This window comes from Procambarus clarkii, chromosome 73 (assembly GCF_040958095.1).
Source record: "Procambarus clarkii isolate CNS0578487 chromosome 73, FALCON_Pclarkii_2.0, whole genome shotgun sequence".
Taxonomy (NCBI): Eukaryota; Metazoa; Arthropoda; class Malacostraca; order Decapoda; family Cambaridae; genus Procambarus; species Procambarus clarkii.
Window position 1 is genome coordinate 3,416,966 of NC_091222.1, and position 23,857 is coordinate 3,440,822.

The window sequence follows — 23,857 nt, forward strand, 5'->3', positions numbered from 1 at the left end:
CGAGGCCTGAGCCATATTTTAAAGCCAAATTCTGGCTCTCTGCACGTATTCACAGTTTTAAATTCCAAATTTTTAATACTCAACATATGCCAAGTACTGAAAACGACAGTGAGTCACATTTTGCACAAACTCGTATGCAGTTTTCAAAATAATCCAAACATCCCAATTTCGAGGCCTGAGCCATATTTTCGAGCCAAATTCAGGCTCTCTGCTCGTATTCGCAGTTTGAAATTACGACTTTTTTAAACCCAACATATGCGAAGTACTGAAAGCGGCGTTTGGTCACATTTGTCCCAAACCTCCCTGCAGTTTTCAAAATATTCCAAACATCCCAATTTCGAGGCCTGAGCCATATTTTGGAGGCAAATTCTGGCTCTATGCACGTATTCGCTGTTTGAAATTACGACTTTTTATACCCAACATATACCAAGTCCTGAAAGCGGTAGTGAGTCACATTTTGAACAAAGTCCCCTGCAGTTTTCAAAATATCCCAAACATCCCAATTTCGAGGCCTGAGCCATATTTTGGAGCCAAATTTTGGATCTCTGCACGTATTCGCAGTTTGTAATTACAACTTTTTTATACCCAACATATGCCAAGTACTGAAAGCGGCGTTTGGTCACATTTGTCCCAATCCTCCCTGCAGTTTTCAAAATATCCCAAACATCCCAATTTCGAAGCCTGAGCCATATTTTGGAGCCAAATTCTGGCTCTCTGCACGTATTCGCTGTTTGAAATTACGACTTTTTATACCCAACATATGCTAAGTACTGAAAGCGGCAGTGAGTCACATTTTGCACAAACTCCAATGCAGTTTTAAAAATTTCCCAAATACCCTGATTTCGAGGCCTGAGCCATATTTTGGAGCCAAATTCTGGCTCTCGGCACGTATTCGCAGTTTGAAATTACGACTTTTTATACCCAACATATGCCAAGTACCAAAAGCGGCTTTAGGTCACATTTGTCCCAATCTCCCCTGCAGTTTTCAAAATATCCCAAACATCCCTATTTCGAGGCCTGAGCCATATTTTCGAGCCAAATTCTGGCTCTTTGCACGTATTCGTAGTTTGAAAATACGACTTTTTATTCCAAACATATGCCAAATAATGAAAGCAGCAGTGAGTCACATTTTGCACAAAGTCCCCTGCAGTTTTCAAAATATCCCAAATATCCCAATTTCGAGGCCTGAGCCATATTTTGGAGACAAATTCTGGTTCTCTGCCCGTATTTGCAGCTTGGAATTGCGACTTTTTTATACCCAAAATATGCCAAGTACTGAAAGCGGCAGTGAGTCACATTTTGCACAAAGTCCCCTGCAGTTTTCAAAAAATCCCAAACATCCCAATTTCGAGGCTTGAGCCATATTTTCCAGCGAAATTCTGGCTCTCTGCACGTATTCGCAGTTTGAAATTACGACTTTTTATACCCAACTTATGCCAAGTACTGAAAGCGGCGTTTGGTCACATTTGTCCCAATCCCCCCTGCAATTTTCAAAATATCCCAAACATCCCAATTTCGAGGCCTGAGCCATATTTTGGTGGAAAATTCTGGCTCTCTGCACGTATTCGCTGTTTGAAATTACGACTTTTTATACCCAACATATGCCAAGTACTGAAAGCGGCAGTGAGTCACATTTTACACAAACTCCAATGCAGTTTTCAAAATATCCCAAAAATCCCGATTTCGAGGCCTGAGCCATATTTTGTAGCCAAATTCTGGCTCTCTGCACGTATTCGCAGTTTGAAATTACGAATTTTTATACCCAACATATGCCAAGTACTGAAAGCGGCGTTTGGTCACATTTGTCCCAATCCCCCCTGCAATTTTCAAAATATCCCTAAGATCCCAATTTCGAGGCCTGAGCCATATTTTGGAGCAAAATTCTGGCTCTCTGCACGTATTCGCTGTTTGAAATTACGACTTTTTATACCCAACATATGCCAAGTACTGAAAGCGGCGTTTGGTCACATATTTCCCAAACCTCCCTGCAGTTTTCAAAATATTTCAAAAATCCAAATTTCGAGGCTTGATCCATATTTTGGAGCCAAATTCTGGCTCTCTGCACGTATTTGCAGTTTGAAATTACGATTTTTATACCCAACATATGCCAAGTACTGAAAGCGGCGTTTGGTGATATTTGTCCCAAACCTCCCTGCAGTTTTCAAAATATCCCAAACATTCCAATTTCGAGGCCTGAGCCATATTTTGGAGCCAAATTCAGGCTCTCTGCACGTATTCGCTGTTTGAAATTACGACTTTTATACCCAACATATGCCAAGTACTGAAAGCGGCGTTTGGTCATATTTGTCTCAAACTCCCCTGCTGTTTTCAAAATATCCCAAACATCCCAATTTCGAGGCCTGAGCCATATTTTGGAGCCAAATTCAGGCTCTCTGCATGTATTCGCAGTTTGAAATTTCGACTTTTCATACTCAACATATGCCAAGTACTGAAAGCGGCGTTTGGTCACATTTGTCCCAAACCCCCCAGCAGTTTTCAAAATATCCCAAACATACCAATTTCGAGGCCTGAGCCATATTTTGGAGGCAAATTCTGGCTGTATGCACGTATTCGCAGTTTGGAATTACGACTTTTTTATACCCAACATATGCCAAGTACTGAAAGCGGCTGTGAGTAACATTTTGCACAAAGTCCCCTGCAGTTTTCGAAATATCCCAAATATCCCAAATTCGAGGCCTGAGCCATATTTTGGAGCCAAATTCTGGCTCTCTGCAGGTATTTGCAGTTTGAAATTACGATTTTTTAACCCAACATATGCCATGTACCGAAAGCGGCGTTTGGTCATATTTGTCCCAAACCTCCCTGCAGTTTTCAAAATATCCCAAACATCCCAATTTCGAGGCCTGAGCCATATTTTGGAGCAAAATTCTGACTCTCTGCACGTATTCGCTGTTTGAAATTACAACTTTTTATACCCAACATATGCCAAGTACTGAAAGCGGCAGTGAGTCACATTTTGCACAAAGTCCCCTGCAGTTTTCAAAATATCCCAAACATCCCAATTTCGAGGCCTTAGGCATATTTTCCTGCCAAATTTTGGCTCTCTGCACGTATTCGCAGTTTGAAATTACGACATTTTCTACCCAACATATGCCAAGTACTAAAAGGGCGTTTGGTCACATTTGTCCCAATCCCTTCTGCAATTTTCAAAATATCCCAAAGATCCCAATTTCGAGGCCTGAGCCATATTTTGGAGCACAATTCTGGCTCTCTGCGCGTATTCGCTGTTTGAAATTACGACTTTTTATACCCAACATATGCCAAGTACTGATAGCGGCAGTGAGTCACATTTTGCACAAAGTCCCCTGCAGTTTTCAAAATATCCCAAACATCCCAATTTCAAGGCCTGAACCATATTTTCCAGCCAAATTCTGGCTCTCTGCACGTATTCGCAGTTTGAAATTACGACTTTTTATACCCAACATATGCCAAGTACTGAAAGCGGCGTTTGGTCACATTTGTCCCAATCCCCCCTGCAATTTTCAAAATATCCCTAAGATCCCAATTTCGAGGCCTGAGCCATATTTTGGAGCAAAATTCTGGCTCTCTGCACGTATTCGCTGTTTGAAATTACGACTTTTTATACCCAACATATGCCAAGTACTGAAAGCGGCAGTGAGTCACATTTTGCACAAACTCCAATGCAGTTTTCAAAATATCCCAAATATCCCGATTTCGAGGCCTGAGCCATATTTTGGAGCCAAATTTAGGCTCTCTGCACGTATTCGCTGTTTGAAATTACGACTTTTATACCCAACATATGCCAAGTACTGAAAGCAGCGTTTGGTCATATTTGTCCCAAACTCCCCTGCAGTTTTCAAAATATCCCAAACATTCCAATTTCGAGGCCAGAGCCATATTTTGGAGCCAAATTCTGGCTCTCTGCACGTTTTCGCAGTTTGTTATTGCGACTTTTTTATACCCAACATATGCCAAGTACTGAGAGCGGCGTTTGGTCACATTTGTCCAAATCCTCCCTGCAATTTTCAAAATATCCCAAACATCCCAATTTCGAGGCCTAAGCCATATTTTGGAGCAAAATTCTCGCTCTCTGCACGTATTCGCAGTTTTAAATTCCGAATTTTTTTTACCCAACATATACCAAGTACTGACAACGGCAGTGAGTCACATTTTGAACAAAGTCCCCCTGCAGTTTTCAAAATATCCCAAATATCCCAATTTCGAGGCCTGAGCCATATTTTAAAGCCAAATTCTGGCTCTCTGCACGTATTCACAGTTTTAAATTCCAAATTTTTTATACTCAACATATGCCAAGTACTGAAAACGACAGTGAGTCACATTTTGCACAAACTCGTATGCAGTTTTCAAAATAATCCCAACATCCCGATTTCGACGCTTGAGCCATATTTTGGAGCCAAATTCTGGCTCTCTGTATGTATTTGCTGTTTGAAATTACGACTTTTTATACCCAACATATGCCAAGTACTGAAAGCGGCGTTTGGTCACATTTGTCCCAATCCCCCCTGCAATTTTCAAAATATCCCAAACATCCCAATTTCGAGGCCTGAGCCATATTTTGGTGGAAAATTCTGGCTCTCTGCACGTATTCGCTGTTTGAAATTACGACTTTTTATACCCAACATATGCCAAGTACTGAAAGCGGCAGTGAGTCACATTTTACACAAACTCCAATGCAGTTTTCAAAATATCCCAAAAATCCCGATTTCGAGGCCTGAGCCATATTTTGTAGCCAAATTCTGGCTCTCTGCACGTATTCGCAGTTTGAAATTACGAATTTTTATACCCAACATATGCCAAGTACTGAAAGCGGCGTTTGGTCACATTTGTCCCAATCCCCCCTGCAATTTTCAAAATATCCCAAACATCCCAATTTCGAGGCCTGAGCCATATTTTCGAGGCAAATTCTGTCTCTCTGCACGTATTCGTAGTTTGATATTACGAATTTTTATACCCAACATATGCCAAGTACTGAAAGCGGTGTTTGTTCATGTTTGTACCAAACACCCCAGCAGTTTTCAAAATAAATCAAATATCCCAATTTCGAGGCCTGAGCCATATATTGGTGCCAAATTCTGGCTCTCTGCGCATATTCGCTGTTTGAAATTACGACTTTTTATACCCAACATATGCCAAGTACTGAAAGCGGCAGTGAGTCACATTTTGCACAAAGTCCCCTGCAGTTTTCAAAATATCCCAAACATCCCAATTTCGAGGCTTGAGCCATATTTTCCAGCCAAATTCTGGCTCTCTGCACGTATTCGCAGTTTGAAATTACGACTTTTTATACCCAACATATGCCAAGTACTGAAAGCGGCGTTTGGTCACATTTGTCCCAATCCCCCCTGCAATTTTCAAAATATCCCTAAGATCCCAATTTCGAGGCCTGAGCCATATTTTGGAGCAAAATTCTGGCTCTCTGCACTTATTCGCTGTTTGAAATTACGACTTTTTATACCCAACATATGCCAAGTACTGAAAGCGGCGTTTGGTCACATATTTCCCAAACCTCCCTGCAGTTTTCAAAATATTTCAAAAATCCAAATTTCGAGGCTTGATCCATATTTTGGAGCCAAATTCAGGCTCTCTGCATGTATTCGCAGTTTGAAATTACGACTTTTCATACTCAACATATGCCAAGTACTGAAAGCGGCGTTTGGTCACATTTGTCCCAAACCCCCCAGCAGTTTTCAAAATATCCCAAACATACCAATTTCGAGGCCTGAGCCATATTTTGGAGGCAAATTCTGGCTGTATGCACGTATTCGCAGTTTGGAATTACGACTTTTTTATACCCAACATATGCCAAGTACTGAAAGCGGCTGTGAGTCACATTTTGCACAAAGTCCCCTGCAGTTTTCGAAATATCCCAAATATCCCAAATTCGAGGCCTGAGCCATATTTTGGAGCCAAATTCTGGCTCTCTGCAGGTATTTGCAGTTTGAAATTACGATTTTTTAACCCAACATATGCCATGTACCGAAAGCGGCGTTTGGTCATATTTGTCCCAAACCTCCCTGCAGTTTTCAAAATATCCCAAACATCCCAATTTCGAGGCCTGAGCCATATTTTGGAGCAAAATTCTGACTCTCTGCACGTATTCGCTGTTTGAAATTACAACTTTTTATACCCAACATATGCCAAGTACTGAAAGCGGCAGTGAGTCACATTTTGCACAAAGTCCCCTGCAGTTTTCAAAATATCCCAAACATCCCAATTTCGAGGCCTTAGGCATATTTTCCTGCCAAATTTTGGCTCTCTGCACGTATTCGCAGTTTGAAATTACGACATTTTCTACCCAACATATGCCAAGTACTGAAAGGGCGTTTGGTCACATTTGTCCCAATCCCTTCTGCAATTTTCAAAATATCCCAAAGATCCCAATTTCGAGGCCTGAGCCATATTTTGGAGCACAATTCTGGCTCTCTGCGCGTATTCGCTGTTTGAAATTACGACTTTTTATACCCAACATATGCCAAGTACTGATAGCGGCAGTGAGTCACATTTTGCACAAAGTCCCCTGCAGTTTTCAAAATATCCCAAACATCCCAATTTCAAGGCCTGAACCATATTTTCCAGCCAAATTCTGGCTCTCTGCACGTATTCGCAGTTTGAAATTACGACTTTTTATACCCAACATATGCCAAGTACTGAAAGCGGCGTTTGGTCACATTTGTCCCAATCCCCCCTGCAATTTTCAAAATATCCCTAAGATCCCAATTTCGAGGCCTGAGCCATATTTTGGAGCAAAATTCTGGCTCTCTGCACGTATTCGCTGTTTGAAATTACGACTTTTTATACCCAACATATGCCAAGTACTGAAAGCGGCAGTGAGTCACATTTTGCACAAACTCCAATGCAGTTTTCAAAAAATCCCAAATATCCCGATTTCGAGGCCTGAGCCATATTTTGGAGCCAAATTTAGGCTCTCTTCACGTATTCGCTGTTTGAAATTACGACTTTTATACCCAACATATGCCAAGTACTGAAAGCGGCGTTTGGTCATATTTGTCCCAAACTCCCCTGCAGTTTTCAAAATATCCCAAACATTCCAATTTCGAGGCCAGAGCCATATTTTGGAGCCAAATTCTGGCTCTCTGCACGTTTTCACAGTTTGTTATTGCGACTTTTTTATACCCAACATATGCCAAGTACTGAGAGCGGCGTTTGGTCACATTTGTCCAAATCCTCCCTGCAATTTTCAAAATATCCCAAACATCCCAATTTCGAGGCCTAAGCCATATTTTGGAGCAAAATTCTCGCTCTCTGCACGTATTCGCAGTTTTAAATTCCGATTTTTTTTTACCCAACATATACCAAGTATTGACAGCGGCAGTGAGTCACATTTTGCACAAAGTCCCCTGCAGTTTTCAAAATATCCCAAATATCCCAATTTCGAGGCCTGAGCCATATTTTAAAGCCAAATTCTGGCTCTATGCACGTATTCACAGTTTTAAATTCCAAATTTTTTATACTCAACATATGCCAAGTACTGAAAACGACAGTGAGTCACATTTTGCACAAACTCGTATGCAGTTTTCAAAATAATCCCAACATCCCGATTTCGACGCTTGAGCCATATTTTGGAGCCAAATTCTGGCTCTCTGCACGTATTTGCTGTTTGAAATTACGACTTTTTATACCCAACATATGCCAAGTACTGAAAGCGGCGTTTGGTCACATTTGTCCCAATCCCCCCTGCAATTTTCAAAATATCCCAAACATCCCAATTTCGAGGCCTGAGCCATATTTTGGTGGAAAATTCTGGCTCTCTGCACGTATTCGCTGTTTGAAATTACGACTTTTTATACCCAACATATGCCAAGTACTGAAAGCGGCAGTGAGTCACATTTTACACAAACTCCAATGCAGTTTTCAAAATATCCCAAAAATCCCGATTTCGAGGCCTGAGCCATATTTTGTAGCCAAATTCTGGCTCTCTGCACGTATTCGCAGTTTGAAATTACGAATTTTTATACCCAACATATGCCAAGTACTGAAAGCGGCGTTTGGTCACCTATTTCCCAAACCTCCCTGCAGTTTTCAAAATATCCCTAACATCCAAATTTCGAGGCCTGATCCATATTTTGGAGCCATATTCTGGCTCTCTGTACGTATTTGCAGTTTGAAATTACGACTTTTTATACCCAACATATGCCAAGTACTGAAAGCGGCGTTTGGTCACATTTGTCCCAATCCCCCCTGCAATTTTCAAAATATCCCTAAGATCCCAATTTCGAGGCCTGAGCCATATTTTGGAGCAAAATTCTGGCTCTCTGCACGTATTCGCTGTTTGAAATTACGACTTTTTATACCCAACATATGCCAAGTACTGAAAGCGGCAGTGAGTCACATTTTGCACAAACTCCAATGCAGTTTTCAAAATATCCCAAATATCCCGATTTCGAGGCCTGAGCTATATTTTGGAGCCAAATTCTGGCTTTCTGCACGTATTTGCAGTTTGAAATTACGATTTTTATACCCAACATATGCCAAGTACTGAAAGCGGCGTTTGGTCATATTTGTCCCAAACCTCCCTGCAGTTTTCAAAATATCCCAAACATCCCAATTTCGAGGCCTGAGCCATATTTTGGAGCCAAATTCAGGATCTCTGCACGTATTCGCTGTTTGAAATTACGACTTTTATACCCAACATATGCCAAGTACTGAAAGCGGCGTTTGGTCATATTTGTCCCAAACTCCCCTGCAGTTTTCAAAATATCCCAAACATCCCAATTTCGAGGCCTGAGCCATATTTTCGAGCCAAATTCAGGCTCTCTGCATGTATTCGCAGTTTGAAAATACGACTTTTCATACTCAACATATGCCAAGTACTGAAAGCGGCGTTTGGTCACATTTGTCCCAAACCCCCCAGCAGTTTTCAAAATATCCCAAACATACCAATTTCGAGGCCTGAGCCATATTTTGGAGGCAAATACTGGCTCTATGCACGTATTCGCAGTTTGGAATTACGACTTTTTTATACCCAACATATGCCAAGTACTGAAAGCGGCTGTTAGTCACATTTTCCACAAAGTCCCCTGGAGTTTTCGAAATATCCAAAATATCCCAATTTCGAGGCCTGAGCCATATATTGGAGCCAAATTCTGGCTCTCTGCAGGTATTTGCAGTTTGAAATTACGATTTTTAAACCCAACATATGCCATGTACCGAAAGCGGCGTTTGGTCATATTTGTCCCAAACCTCCCTGCAGTTTTCAAAATATCCCAAACATCCCAATTTCGAGGCCTGAGCCATATTTTGGAGCAAAATTCTGACTCACTGCACGTATTCGCTGTTTGAAATTAAAACTTTTTATACCCAACATGCCAAGTACTGAAAGCGGCAGTGAGTCACATTTTGCACAAAGTCCCCTGCAGTTTTCAAAATATCCCAAACATCCCAATTTCGAGGCCTGAGCCATATTTTCGAGCCAAATTCTGGCTCTCTGCACGTATTCGCTGTTTGATATTACGAATTTTTATACCCAACATATGCCAAGTACTGAAAGCGGTGTTTGTTCATGTTTGTACCAAACACCCCAGCAGTTTTCAAAATAAATCAAATATCCCAATTTCGAGGCCTGAGCCATATATTGGTGCCAAATTCTGGCTCTCTGCACATATTCACTGTTTGAAATTACAACTTTTTATACCCAACATATGCCAAGTACTGAAAGCGGCAGTGAGTCACATTTTGCACAAACTCAAATGCAGTTTTCAAAATATCCCAAATATCCCGATTTCGATGCCTGAGCTATATTTTGGAGCCAAATTCTGGCTCTCTGCACGTATTTGCTGTTTGAAATTACGACTTTTATACCCAACATATGCCAAGTACTGAAAGCGGCGTTTGGTCATATATGTCCCAAACTCCCCTGCAGTTTTCAAAATATCCCAAACATTCCAATTTCGAGGCCTAAGCCATATTTTGGAGCCAAATTCTGGCTATCTGCACGTATTCGCAGTTTTAAATTCCGAATTTTACATACCCAACATATGCCAAGTACTGACAGCGGCAGTGAGTCACATTTTGCACAAAGTCCCCTGCAGTTTTCAAAATATCCCAAATATCCCAATTTCGAGTCCTGAGCCATATTTTGGAGCCAAATTCAGTCTCTCTGCACGTATTCGCTGTTTGAAATTACGACTTTTATAACCAACATATGCCAAGTACTGAAAGCGGCGTTTGGTCATATTTGTCCCAAACTCCCCTGCAGTTTTCAAAATATCCCAAACATTCCAATTTCGAGGCCTAAGCCATATTTTGGAGCCAAATTCTGGCTATCTGCACGTATTCGCAGTTTTAAATTCCGAATTTTACATACCCAACATATGCCAAGTACTGACAGCGGCAGTGAGTCACATTTTGCACAAAGTCCCCTGCAGTTTTCAAAATATCCCAAACATTCCAATTTCGAGGCCTGAGCCATATTTTGGAGCCAAATTCTGGCTCTCTGCACGTTTTCGCAGTTTGAAATTGCGACTTTTTTATACCCAACATATGCCAAGTACTGAGAGCGGCGTTTAGTCACATTTGTCCCAATCGCCCCTGCAATTTTCAAAATATCCCAAACATCCCAATTTCGAGGCCTAAGCCATATTTTGGAGCCAATTTCTGGCTCTCTGCACGTATTCGCAGTTTTAAATTCCGATTTTTTTATACCCAACATATGCCAAGTACTGAAAGCGGCGTTTGGTCACCTTTGTCCCAAACCTCCATGCAGTTTTCAAAATATCCCAAACATCCCAATTTCGAGGCCAGAGCCATATTTTGGAGCAAAATTCTTGCTCTCTGCACGTATTCGCAGTTTGATATTACGACTTTTTATACCCAACATATGCCAAGTACTGAAAGCGTCAGTGTTTCACATTTTGCACAAACTCCCCTGCAGTTTTCAAAATATCCCAAACATCCCAATTTCGTGGCCTGAGCCATATTTTGGAGCCAAATTTTGGATCTCTGCACGTATTCGCAGTTTGTAATTACAACTTTTTTATACCCAACATATGCCAAGTACTGAAAGCGGGGTTTGGTCACGTTTGTCCCAATCCTCCCTGCAGTTTTCAAAATATCCCAAACATCCCAATTTCGAAGCCTGAGCCATATTTTGGAGCCAAATTCTGGCTCTCTGCACGTATTCGCTGTTTGAAATTACGACTTTTTATACCCAACATATGCCAAGTACTGAAAGCGGCAGTGAGTCACATTTTGCACAAACTCCAATGCAGTTTTCAAAATTTCCCAAATATCCCGATTTCGAGGCCTGAGCCATATTTTGGAGCCAAATTCTGGCTCTCGGCACGTATTCGCAGTTTGAAATTACGAATTTAATACCCAACATATGCCAAGTACCAAAAGCTGCTTTAGGTCACATTTGTCCCAATCTCCCCTGCAGTTTTCAAAATATCCCAAACATCCCTATTTCGAGGCCTGAGCCATATTTTCGAGCCAAATTCTGGCTCTTTGCACGTATTCGTAGTTTGAAAATACGACTTTTTATACCCAACATATGCCAAATACTGAAAGCAGCAGTGAGTCACATTTTGCACAAAGTCCCCTGCAGTTTTCAAAATATCCCAAATATCCCAATTTCGAGGCCTGAGCAATATTTTGGAGACAAATTCTGACTCTCTGCCCGTATTTGCAGCTTGGAATTGCGACTTTTTTATACCCAACTTATGCCAAGTACTGAAAGCGGCGTTTGGTCACATTTGTCCCAATCCCCCCTGCAATTTTCAAAATATCCCAAACATCCCAAATTCGAGGCCTGAGCCATATTTTGGTGGAAAATTCTGGCTCTCTGCACGTATTCGCTGTTTGAAATTACGACTTTTTATACCCAACATATGCCAAGTACTGAAAGCGGCAGTGAGTCACATTTTACACAAACTCCAATGCATTTTTCAAAATATCCCAAAAATCCCGATTTCGAGGCCTGAGCCATATTTTGTAGCCAAATTCTGGCTCTCTGCACGTATTCGCAGTTTGAAATTACGAATTTTTATACCCAACATATGCCAAGTACTGAAAGCGGCGTTTGGTCACCTATTTCCCAAACCTCCCTGCAGTTTTCAAAATATCCCTAACATCCAAATTTCGAGGCCTGATCCATATTTTGGAGCCATATTCTGGCTCTCTGCACGTATTTGCAGTTTGAAATTACGATTTTTATACCCAACATATGCCAAGTACTGAAAGCGGCGTTTGGTCATAATTGTCCCAAACCTCCCTGCAGTTTTCAAAATATCCCAAACATCCCAATTTCGAGGCCTGAGCCATATTTTGGAGCCAAATTCAGGCTCTCTGCACGTATTCGCTGTTTGAAATTACGAATTTTTACCCAACATATGCCAAGTACTGAAAGCGGCGTTTGGTCATATTTGTCCCAAACTCCCCTGCAGTTTTCAAAATATCCCAAACATTCCAATTTCGTGGCCAGAGCCATATTTTGAAGCCAAATTCTGGCTCTCTGCACGTATTCGCAGTTTTAAATTGTGACTTTTTTATACCCAACATATGCCAAGTACTGAAAGCGGCGTTCGGTCACATTTGTCCCAATCCCCCCTGCAATTTTCAAAATATCCCAAACATCCCAATTTCGAGACCTAAGCCATATTTTGGAGCCAAATTCTGGCTCTCTGCACGTATTCGCAGTTTTAAATTCCGAATTTTTTATACCCAACATATGCCAAGTACTGACAGCGGCAGTGAGTCACATTTTGCACAAAGTCGCCTGCAGTTTTAAAAATATCCTAAATATCCCAATTTTTAGGCCTGAGCCATATTTTGGAGCCAAATTCTGGCTCTCTGCACGTATTTGCTGTTTGAAATTACGACTTTTTATACCCAACTTATGCCAAGTACTGAAAGCGGCGTTTGGTCACATTTGTCCCAATCCCCCCTGCAATTTTCAAAATATCCCAAACATCCCAATTTCGAAGCCTGAGCCATATTTTGGTGGAAAATTCTGGCTCTCTGCACGTATTCGCTGTTTGAAATTACGACTTTTTATACCCAACATATGCCAAGTACTGAAAGCGGCAGTGAGTCACATTTTACACAAACTTTCAATGCAGTTTTCAAAATATCCCAAAAACCCCGATTTCGAGGCCTGAGCCATATTTTGTAGCCAAATTCTGGCTCTCTGCACGTATTCGCAGTTTGAAATTACGAATTTTTATACCCAACATATGCCAAGTACTGAAAGCGGCGTTTGGTCACATTTGTCCCAATCCCCCCTGCAATTTTCAAAATATCCCAAACATCCCAATTTCGAGGCCTGAGCCATATTTTGGTGGAAAATTCTGGCTCTCTGCACGTATTCGCTGTTTGAAATTACGACTTTTTATACCCAACATATGCCAAGTACTGAAAGCGGCACTGAGTCACATTTTACACAAACTCCAATGCAGTTTTCAAAATATCCCAAAAATCCCGATTTCGAGGCCTGAGCCATATTTTGTAGCCAAATTCTGGCTCTCTGCACGTATTCGCAGTTTGAAATTACGAATTTTTATACCCAACATATGCCAAGTACTGAAACCGGCGTTTGGTCACCTATTTCCCAAACCTCCCTGCAGTTTTCAAAATATCCCTAACATCCAAATTTCGAGGCCTGATCCATATTTTGGAGCCATATTCTGGCTCTCTGTACGTATTTGCAGTTTGAAATTACGACTTTTTATACCCAACATATGCCAAGTACTGAAAGCGGCGTTTGGTCACATTTGTCCCAATCCCCCCTGCAATTTTCAAAATATCCCTAAGATCCCAATTTCGAGGCCTGAGCCATATTTTGGAGCAAAATTCTGGCTCTCTGCACGTATTCGCTGTTTGAAATTACGACTTTTTATACCCAACATATGCCAAGTACTGAAAGCGGCAGTGAGTCACATTTTGCACAAACTCCAATGCAGTTTTCAAAATATCCCAAATATCCCGATTTCGAGGCCTGAGCTATATTTTGGAGCCAAATTCTGGCTTTCTGCACGTATTCGCATTTTGAAATTACGAATTTTTATACCCAACATATGCCAAGTACTGAAAGCGGCGTTTGGTCACATATTTCCCAAACCTCCCTGCAGTTTTCAAAATATTCCAAAAATCCAAATTTCGAGGCTTGATCCATATTTTGGAGCCAAATTCTGGCTCTCTGCACGTATTTGCAGTTTGAAATTACGATTTTTATACCCAACATATGCCAAGTACTGAAAGCGGCGTTTGGTCATATTTGTCCCAAACCTCCCTGCAGTTTTCAAAATATCCCAAACATCCCAATTTCGAGGCCTGAGCCATATTTTGGAGCCAAATTCAGGCTCTCTGCACGTATTCGCTGTTTGAAATTACGACTTTTATACCCAACATATGCCAAGTACTGAAAGCGGTGTTTGGTCATATTTGTCCCAAACTCCCCTGCAGTTTTCAAAATATCCCAAACATCCCAATTTCGAGGCCTGAGCCATATTTTGGAGCCAAATTCAGGCTCTCTGCATGTATTCGCAGTTTGAAATTACGACTTTTCATACTCAACATATGCCAAGTACTGAAAGCGGCGTTTGGTCACATTTGTCCCAAACCCCCCAGCAGTTTTCAAAATATCCCAAACATACCAATTTCGAGGCCTGAGCCATATTTTGGAGGCAAATTCTGGCTCTATGCACGTATTCGCAGTTTGGAATTACGACTTTTTTATACCCAACATATGCCAAGTACTGAAAGCGGCTGTTAGTCACATTTTGCACAAAGTCCCCTGCAGTTTTCGAAATATCCCAAATATCCCAATTTCGAGGCCTGAGCCATATTTTGGAGCCAAATTCTGGCTCTCTGCAGGTATTTGCAGTTTGAAATTACGATTTTTAAACCCAACATATGCCATGTACCGAAAGCGGCGTTTGGTCATATTTGTCCCAAACCTCCCTGCAGTTTTCAAAATATCCCAAACATCCCAATTTCGAGGCCTGAGCCATATTTTGGAGCAAAATTCTGACTCTCTGCACGTATTCGCTGATTGAAATTACAACTTTTTATACCCAACATATGCCAAGTACTGAAAGCGGCAGTGAGTCACATTTTGCACAAAGTCCCCTGCAGTTTTCAAAATATCCCAAACATCCCAATCTCGAGGCCTGAGCCATATTTTCGAGCCAAATTCTGGCTCTCTGCACGTATTCGCAGTTTGAAATTACGACTTTTTTATTCCCAACATATGTGAAGTACTGAAAGCGGCGTTTGGACACATTTGTCCCAAACCTCCCTGCAGTTTTCAAAATATTCCAAACATCCCAATTTCGAGGCCTGAGCCATATTTTCGAGCCAAATTCTGGCTCTCTGCACGTATTCGCAGTTTGATATTACGAATTTTTATACCCAACATATGCCAAGTACTGAAAGCGGTGTTTGTTCATGTTTGTACCAAACACCCCAGCAGTTTTCAAAATAAATCAAATATCCCTTTTTCGAGGCCTGAGCCATATATTGGTGCCAAATTCTGGCTCTCTGCACATATTCACTTTTTGAAATTACGACTTTTTATACCCAACATATGCCAAGTACTGATAGCGGCAGTGAGTCACATTTTGCACAAAGTCCCCTGCAGTTTTCAAAATATCCCAAACATCCCAATTTCGAGGCCTGAGCCATATTTTCAAGCCAAATTCTGGCTCTCTGCACGTATTCGCAGTTTGAAATTACGACTTTTTATACCCAACATATGCCAAGTACTGAAAGCGGCGTTTGGTCACATTTGTCCCAATCCCCCCTGCAATTTTCAAAATATCCCTAAGATCCCAATTTCGAGGCCTGAGCCATATTTTGGAGCATAATTCTGGCTCTCTGCACGTATTCGCTGTTTGAAATTACGACTTTTTATATCCAACATATGCCAAGTACTGAAAGCGGCAGTGAGTCACATTTTGCACAAACTCCAATGCAGTTTTCAAAATATCCCTAAGATCCCAATTTCGAGGCCTGAGCCATATTTTGGAGCATAATTCTGGCTCTCTGCACGTATTCGCAGTTTGAAATTACGACTTTTTATACCCAACATATGCCAAGTACTGAGAGCGGCGTTTGGTCACATTTGTCCCAATCCCCCCTGCAATTTTCAAAATATCCCTAAGATCCCAATTTCGAGGCCTGAGCTATATTTTGGAGCCAAATTCTGGCTCTCTGCACGTATTTGCTGTTTGAAATTACGACTTTTATACCAAACATATGCCAAGTACTGAAAGCGGCGTTTGGTCATATATGTCCCAAACTCCCCTGCAGTTTTCAAAATATCCCAAACATTCCAATTTCGAGGCCTAAGCCATATTTTGGAGACAAATTCTGGCTCTCTGCACGTATTCGCAGTTTTAAATTCCGAATTTTACATACCCAACATATGCCAAGTACTGACAGCGGCAGTGAGTCACATTTTGCACAAAGTCCCCTGCAGTTTTCAAAATATCCAAAATATCCCAATTTCGAGGCCTGAGCCATATTTTGGAGCCAAATTCAGGCTCTCTGCACGTATTCGCTGTTTGAAATTACGACTTTTATACCCAACATATGCCAAGTACTGAAAGCGGCGTTTGGTCATATTTGTCCCAAACTCCCCTGCAGTTTTCAAAATATCTCAAACATTCCAATTTCGTGGCCAGAGCCATATTTTGAAGCCAAATTCTGGCTTTCTGCACGTATTCGCAGTTTGAAATTGCGACTTTTTTATACCCAACATATGCCAAGTACTGAAAGCGGCGTTCGGTCACATTTGTCCCAATCCCCCCTGCAATTTTCAAAATATCCCAAACATCCCAATTTCGAGGCCTGAGCCATATTTTGGAGCCAAATTCTGGCTCTCTGCACGTATTCGTAGTTTGGAATTACGACTTTTTATACCCAACATATGCCAAGTACTGAAAGCGGCGTTTGGTCACCTATTTCCCAAACCTCCCTGCAGTTTTCAAAATATCCCTAACATCCAAATTTCGAGGCCTGATCCATATTTTGGAGCCATATTCTGGCTCTCTGTACGTATTTGCAGTTTGAAATTACGACTTTTTATACCCAACATATGCCAAGTACTGAAAGCGGCGTTTGGTCACATTTGTCCCAATCCCCCCTGCAATTTTCAAAATATCCCTAAGATCCCAATTTCGAGGCCTGAGCCATATTTTGGAGCAAAATTCTGGCTCTCTGCACGTATTCGCTGTTTGAAATTACGACTTTTTATACCCAACATATGCCAAGTACTGAAAGCGGCAGTGAGTCACATTTTGCACAAACTCCAATGCAGTTTTCAAAATATCCCAAATATCCCGATTTCGAGGCCTGAGCTATATTTTGGAGCCAAATTCTGGCTTTCTGCACGTATTCGCATTTTGAAATTACGAATTTTTATACCCAACATATGCCAAGTACTGAAAGCGGCGTTTGGTCACATATGTCCCAAACCTCCCTGCAGTTTTCAAAATATTCCAAAAATCCAAATTTCGAGGCTTGATCCATATTTTGGAGCCAAATTCTGGCTCTCTGCACGTATTTGCAGTTTGAAATTACGATTTTTATACCCAACATATGCCAAGTACTGAAAGCGGCGTTTGGTCATATTTGTCCCAAACCTCCCTGCAGTTTTCAAAATATCCCAAACATCCCAATTTCGAGGCCTGAGCCATATTTTGGAGCCAAATTCAGGCTCTCTGCACGTATTCGCTGTTTGAAATTACGACTTTTATACCCAACATATGCCAAGTACTGAAAGCGGTGTTTGGTCATATTTGTCCCAAACTCCCCTGCAGTTTTCAAAATATCCCAAACATCCCAATTTCGAGGCCTGAGCCATATTTTGGAGCCAAATTCAGGCTCTCTGCATGTATTCGCAGTTTGAAATTACGACTTTTCATACTCAACATATGCCAAGTACTGAAAGCGGCGTTTGGTCACATTTGTCCCAAACCCCCCAGCAGTTTTCAAAATATCCCAAACATACCAATTTCGAGGCCTGAGCCATATTTTGGAGGCAAATTCTGGCTCTAAGCACGTATTCGCAGTTTGGAATTACGACTTTTTTATACCCAACATATGCCAAGTACTGAAAGCGGCTGTTAGTCACATTTTGCACAAAGCCCCCTGCAGTTTTCGAAATATCCCAAATATCCCAATTTCGAGGCCTGAGCCATATTTTGGAGCCAAATTCTGGCTCTCTGCAGGTATTTGCAGTTTGAAATTACGATTTTTAAACCCAACATATGCCATGTACCGAAAGCGGCGTTTGGTCATATTTGTCCCAAACCTCCCTGCAGTTTTCAAAATATCCCAAACATCCCAATTTCGAGGCCTGAGCCATATTTTGGAGCAAAATTCTGACTCTCTGCACGTATTCGCTGATTGAAATTACAACTTTTTATACCCAACATATGCCAAGTACTGAAAGCGGCAGTGAGTCACATTTTGCACAAAGTCCCCTGCAGTTTTCAAAATATCCCAAACATCCCAATTTCGAGGCCTGAGCCATATTTTCGAGCCAAATTCTGGCTCTCTGCACGTATTCGCAGTTTGAAATTACGACTTTTTTATTCCCAACATATGTGAAGTACTGAAAGCGGCGTTTGGACACATTTGTCCCAAACCTCCCTGCAGTTTTCAAAATATTCCAAACATCCCAATTTCGAGGCCTGAGCCATATTTTCGAGCCAAATTCTGGCTCTCTGCACGTATTCGCAGTTTGATATTACGAATTTTTATACCCAACATATGCCAAGTACTGAAAGCGGTGTTTGTTCATGTTTGTACCAAACACCCCAGCAGTTTTCAAAATAAATCAAATATCCCTTTTTCGAGGCCTGAGCCATATATTGATGCCAAATTCTGGCTCTCTGCACATATTCACTTTTTGAAATTACGACTTTTTATACCCAACATATGCCAAGTACTGATAGCGGCAGTGAGTCACATTTTGCACAAAGTCCCCTGCAGTTTTCAAAATATCCCAAACATCCCAATTTCGAGGCCTGAGCCATATTTTCAAGCCAAATTCTGGCTCTCTGCACGTATTCGCAGTTTGAAATTACGACTTTTTATACCCAACATATGCCAAGTACTGAAAGCGGCGTTTGGTCACATTTGTCCCAATCCCCCCTGCAATTTTCAAAATATCCCTAAGATCCCAATTTCGAGGCCTGAGCCATATTTTGGAGCATAATTCTGGCTCTCTGCACGTATTCGCTGTTTGAAATTACGACTTTTTATATCCAACATATGCCAAGTACTGAAAGCGGCAGTGAGTCACATTTTGCACAAACTCCAATGCAGTTTTCAAAATATCCCTAAGATCCCAATTTCGAGGCCTGAGCCATATTTTGGAGCATAATTCTGGCTCTCTGCACGTATTCGCAGTTTGAAATTACGACTTTTTATACCCAACATATGCCAAGTACTGAGAGCGGCGTTTGGTCACATTTGTCCCAATCCCCCCTGCAATTTTCAAAATATCCCTAAGATCCCAATTTCGAGGCCTGAGCTATATTTTGGAGCCAAATTCTGGCTCTCTGCACGTATTTGCTGTTTGAAATTACGACTTTTATACCAAACATATGCCAAGTACTGAAAGCGGCGTTTGGTCATATATGTCCCAAACTCCCCTGCAGTTTTCAAAATATCCCAAACATTCCAATTTCGAGGCCTAAGCCATATTTTGGAGACAAATTCTGGCTCTCTGCACGTATTCGCAGTTTTAAATTCCGAATTTTACATACCCAACATATGCCAAGTACTGACAGCGGCAGTGAGTCACATTTTGCACAAAGTCCCCTGCAGTTTTCAAAATATCCAAAATATCCCAATTTCGAGGCCTGAGCCATATTTTGGAGCCAAATTCAGGCTCTCTGCACGTATTCGCTGTTTGAAATTACGACTTTTATACCCAACATATGCCAAGTACTGAAAGCGGCGTTTTGTCATATTTGTCCCAAACTCCCCTGCAGTTTTCAAAATATCCCAAACATTCCAATTTCGTGGCCAGAGCCATATTTTGAAGCCAAATTCTGGCTCTCTGCACGTATTCGCAGTTTGAAATTGCGACTTTTTTATACCCTACATATGCCAAGTACTGAAAGCGGCGTTCGGTCACATTTGTCCCAATCCCCCCTGCAATTTTCAAAATATCCCAAACATCCCAATTTCGAGGCCTGAGCCATATTTTGGAGCCAAATTCTGGCTCTCTGCACGTATTCGTAGTTTGGAATTACGACTTTTTATACCCAACATATGCCAAGTACTGAAAGCGGCGTTTGGTCACCTATTTCCCAAACCTCCCTGCAGTTTTCAAAATATCCCTAACATCCAAATTTCGAGGCCTGATCCATATTTTGGAGCCATATTCTGGCTCTCTGTACGTATTTGCAGTTTGAAATTACGACTTTTTATACCCAACATATGCCAAGTACTGAAAGCGGCGTTTGGTCACATTTGTCCCAATCCCCCCTGCAATTTTCAAAATATCCCTAAGATCCCAATTTCGAGGCCTGAGCCATATTTTGGAGCCAAATTCTGGCTCTCTGCACGTATTCGTAGTTTGGAATTACGACTTTTTATACCCAACATATGCCAAGTACTGAAAGCGGCGTTTGGTCACCTATTTCCCAAACCTCCCTGCAGTTTTCAAAATATCCCTAACATCCAAATTTCGAGGCCTGATCCATATTTTGGAGCCATATTCTGGCTCTCTGTACGTATTTGCAGTTTGAAATTACGATTTTTATACCCAACATATGCCAAGTACTGAAAGCGGCGTTTGGTCATATTTGTCCCAAACCTCCCTGCAGTTTTCATAATATCCCAAACATCCCAATTTCGAGGCCTGAGCCATATTTTGGAGCCAAATTCAGGCTCTCTGCACGTATTCGCTGTTTGAAATTACGACTTTTATACCCAACATATGCCAAGTACTGAAAGCGGTGTTTGGTCATATTTGTCCCAAACTCCCCGCAGTTTTCAAAATATCCCAAACATCCCAATTTCGAGGCCTGAGCCATATTTTGGAGCCAAATTCAGGCTCTCTGCATGTATTCGCAGTTTGAAATTACGACTTTTCATACTCAACATATGCCAAGTACTGAAAGCGGCGTTTGGTCACATTTGTCCCAAACCCCCCAGCAGTTTTCAAAATATCCCAAACATACCAATTTCGAGGCCTGAGCCATATTTTGGAGGCAAATTCTGGCTCTATGCACGTATTCGCAGTTTGGAATTACGACTTTTTTATACCCAACATATGCCAAGTACTGAAAGCGGCTGTTAGTCACATTTTGCACAAAGTCCCCTGCAGTTTTCGAAATATCCCAAATATCCCAATTTCGAGGCCTGAGCCATATTTTGGAGCCAAATTCTGGCTCTCTGCAGGTATTTGCAGTTTGAAATTACGATTTTTAAACCCAACATATGCCATGTACCGAAAGCGGCGTTTGGTCATATTTGTCCCAAACCTCCCTGCAGTTTTCAAAATATCCCAAACATCCCAATTTCGAGGCCTGAGCCATATTTTGGAGCAAAATTCTGACTCTCTGCACGTATTCGCTGATTCAAATTACAACTTTTTATACCCAACATATGTCAAGTACTGAAAGCGGCAGTGAGTCACATTTTGCACAAAGTCCCCTGCAGTTTTCAAAATATCCCAAACATCCCAATTTCGAGGCCTGAGCCATATTTTCGAGCCAAATTCTGGCTCTCTGCACGTATTCGCAGTTTGAAATTACGACTTTTTATTCCCAACATATGTGAAGTACTGAAAGCGGCGTTTGGTCACATTTGTCCCAATCCCCCCTGCAATTTTCAAAATATCCCTAAGATCCCAATTTCGAGGCCTGAGCCATATTTTGGAGCATAATTCTGGCTCTCTGCACGTATTCGCTGTTTGAGATTACGACTTTTTATATCCAACATATGCCAAGTACTGAAAGCGGCAGTGAGTCACATTTTGCACAAACTCCAATGCAGTTTTCAAAATATCCCTAAGATCCCAATTTCGAGGCCTGAGCCATATTTTGGAGCATAATTCTGGCTCTCTGCACGTATTCGCAGTTTGAAATTACGACTTTTTATACCCAACATATGCCAAGTACTGAAAGCGGCGTTTGGTCACATTTGTCCCAATCCCCCCTGCAATTTTCAAAATATCCCTAAGATCCCAATTTCGAGACCTGAGCTATATTTTGGAGCCAAATTCTGGCTCTCTGCACGTATTTGCTGATTGAAATTACGACTTTTATTCCAAACATATGCCAAGTACTGAAAGCGGCGTTTGGTCATATATGTCCCAAACTCCCCTGCAGTTTTCAAAATATCCCAAACATTCCAATTTCGAGGCCTAAGCCATATTTTGGAGCCAAATTCTGGCTCTCTGCACTTATTCGCAGTTTTAAATTCCGAATTTTACATACCCAACATATGCCAAGTACTGACAGCGGCAGTGAGTCACATTTTGCACAAAGTCCCCTGCAGTTTTCAAAATATCCCTAACATCCAAATTTCGAGGCCTGATCCATATTTTGGAGCCATATTCTGGCTCTCTGCACGTATTTGCAGTTTGAAATTACGATTTTTATACCCAACATATGCCAAGTACTGAAAGCAACGTTTGGTCATAATTGTCCCAAACCTCCCTGCAGTTTTCAAAATATCCCAAACATTCCAATTTCGAGGCCTGAGCCATATTTTGGAGCCAAATTCAGGCTCTCTGCACGTATTCGCTGTTTGAAATTACGAATTTTTACCCAACATATGCCAAGTACTGAAAGCGGCGTTTGGTCATATTTGTCCCAAACTCCCCTGCAGTTTTCAAAATATCCCAAACATTCCAATTTCGTGGCCAGAGCCATATTTTGAAGCCAAATTCTGGCTCTCTGCACGTATTCGCAGTTTTAAATTGTGACTTTTTTATACCCAACATATGCCAAGTACTGAAAGCGGCGTTCGGTCACATTTGTCCCAATCCCCCCTGCAATTTTCAAAATATCCCAAACATCCCAATTTCGAGACCTAAGCCATATTTTGGAGCCAAATTCTGGCTCTCTGCACGTATTCGCAGTTTTAAATTCCGAATTTTTTATACCCAACATATGCCAAGTACTGACAGCGGCAGTGAGTCACATTTTGCACAAAGTCGCCTGCAGTTTTAAAAATATCCTAAATATCCCAATTTTGAGGCCTGAGCCATATTTTGGAGCCAAATTCTGGCTCTCTGCACGTATTTGCTGTTTGAAATTACGACTTTTTATACCCAACTTATGCCAAGTACTGAAAGCGGCGTTTGGTCACATTTGTCCCAATCCCCCCTGCAATTTTCAAAATATCCCAAACATCCCAATTTCGAAGCCTGAGCCATATTTTGGTGGAAAATTCTGGCTCTCTGCACGTATTCGCTGTTTGAAATTACGACTTTTTATACCCAACATATGCCAAGTACTGAAAGCGGCAGTGAGTCACATTTTACACAAACTTTCAATGCAGTTTTCAAAATATCCCAAAAACCCCGATTTCGAGGCCTGAGCCATATTTTGTAGCCAAATTCTGGCTCTCTGCACGTATTCGCAGTTTGAAATTACGAATTTTTATACCCAACATATGCCAAGTACTGAAAGCGGCGTTTGGTCACATTTGTCCCAATCCCCCCTGCAATTTTCAAAATATCCCAAACATCCCAATTTCGAGGCCTGAGCCATATTTTGGTGGAAAATTCTGGCTCTCTGCACGTATTCGCTGTTTGAAATTACGACTTTTTATACCCAACATATGCCAAGTACTGAAAGCGGCACTGAGTCACATTTTACACAAACTCCAATGCAGTTTTCAAAATATCCCAAAAATCCCGATTTCG